Below are 2,176 nucleotides of genomic sequence, written 5' to 3' on the forward strand. Positions count from 1 at the left end.
AACGATGTACAAATGCGCTTTACACAATTGATGTGTGTATGGATTGCGATAACAGTTGTATGAGCCCCTAATAAAATGTTAAAAAACAAAACAAACAAAAAAAATTAGGAAATCTGGAATCGTTCACATAATTATGACAGTGTGAGTGAAGAGGTGTCAATTTATTATAGCAAGTCAAAAACTATTGCTACAAAACCAATATATCAAAATGTGAAACTATTTTAAACATATCCTTCCTCTAGGTCTATTATACACTTCTAAAGATTACCATTTCTATAACCCTTTCCTGACGAATTCTGTAATCTTTTATTTTTTTTCCACCTAAAAATGGCAGTTTGGGCATCCTGAAGGACTCATATCATTTTCCTTTGTAATGTTCTTTGAGTTTGAGAAACCAAAAAATGTTTTCAGGGGTGAGATTAGAGATGTAAGTAGAAGGGATAAGGTTTCTCTATGAAATTCTCATAGGACAGCTCTTGATGCCCTCAAAGAATCAACAGGTAGGTGCAGTTTCATGATGGAAAAAAATGTTTGTTTCAAATGGCCTGGATTTGTCCACACCAAGGCCATTTTCCATTTTCTTATGGAAATAATCCATCCTGATTATGCTCCATGATCATCACACAACCACTGGGCAGGGAGGGGGGATGGCAGAATCTATCGAGATGATCCCTTTGAAATTAAAAAAAAAAAAACAGTTGCTATAATCTTCTGATATGACCGCTCTGCCTTGAATGCACTGGCCCATATCTCCTAAGAAGTCACTCTTCTGAGTGGCCTCTTTTTTTTTGAAAGGCATCTTACAAGGAATAAAAGCATATTGCTCAGAGAACTTGTGTGCAGTCATCCACTAATTGCAAAGACAAGTAAGAACAGGAATTATAGCAGCATACATTTTTACCTACCTAATACATATTCTCCTGTGTCAATAAAGAAATTTTGAAAATACTTTAAAATAAAATTCAGGATTCTCATACTTACACATACAAAGATTCAAAAGTGAATATCCTAACCTTACCTTTCATATGAAGATATGCTGCTAAATAATACAATAAATTATATATAAATTATATAGCCTTCTAATGAAAGTCTAAGGAAAAGTAAACATCTCATTATGTAACATGTTCCTAAAATGGTAAGTGGGAGAAAGCACACAATTTACTTTTCTATCACAAATAATTTTTGAGTGAAATGTGAAGCTCATAATATCATATATCTATAACGTTTATTCTTTAAAAACCAAATAACTCTATTAAAATAACATACAAATATCCTCAAAACAATAAATGATTCAAACTGAAGAGATGACAAAGAAAAATAGTAGGGGGAGAGAATTGTTGGTCTAGATCTTTTTAAAACATATAAGGATAGCTATCTAGTGAATTCAATTCCAATCAATAGTAGCTCTACAGTTCTGGTTAGAACTGCTACGGTGGACTTCTAAGACTGTAATCAAGCCTCAGCTTTCTCCCTTGGAGCTGCTCGTGGATTTGAAATGCTGACTTCAGTTAGTAGCCAATGTGTATGTAACTCACTACACCACCATAGAAATTACACTATCATCAAACAGAACCCTGCTAAGTAAAAGTATACATCTTTGTTTATAACCATATTTTGCTCTTATTTCTAGATTTTCTAAATTTCAACATTTAGTTAATATTTATTTTAGACTTATTTTCTGGCTAAATTATCAAGTTAAGGAAAGAAATACCTATTAAAAAAGTAAATGTATCAAGCATCTAGTATTTTGAATAGCAATCTACCTTCCACCAAGCAATAGTAGTAGTTTTTTACACCAGGAATTTAAAGATTGTAAGCCAGTGGAGAAATCCACTTATTGAGAAGGCTAAAGAGCAAGTATTTTTTCAATAGTCTTGTCCAGAACACTATCCATCTTTTCCTACAGTGATAAATTTTATTGAAAGGAATATAATTATTAAACTCAGATGTGACCCATATAGTCAATAGAACATATATAATACTGAGAAACTATTGTTATACTCTTGAGATCAATAAAAAATAAATTATACATAAAAATCAATACTTAATTCATGCAGCCATCAGTATTAATATTGGCGTAAAAGGCTTCATTTTGCATACAACTGAGGAAAACGCTTGCTACTAGAAAAAATTTGACTGTACAGTGAATGAGCTGTATTTCATTTTCTAAATTCTA

The sequence above is a fragment of the Echinops telfairi genome, unplaced genomic scaffold (genome assembly GCF_000313985.2).
Source record: "Echinops telfairi isolate 266 unplaced genomic scaffold, ASM31398v2 ScPeMD7_4225;HRSCAF=4972, whole genome shotgun sequence".
NCBI lineage: Eukaryota > Metazoa > Chordata > Mammalia > Afrosoricida > Tenrecidae > Echinops > Echinops telfairi.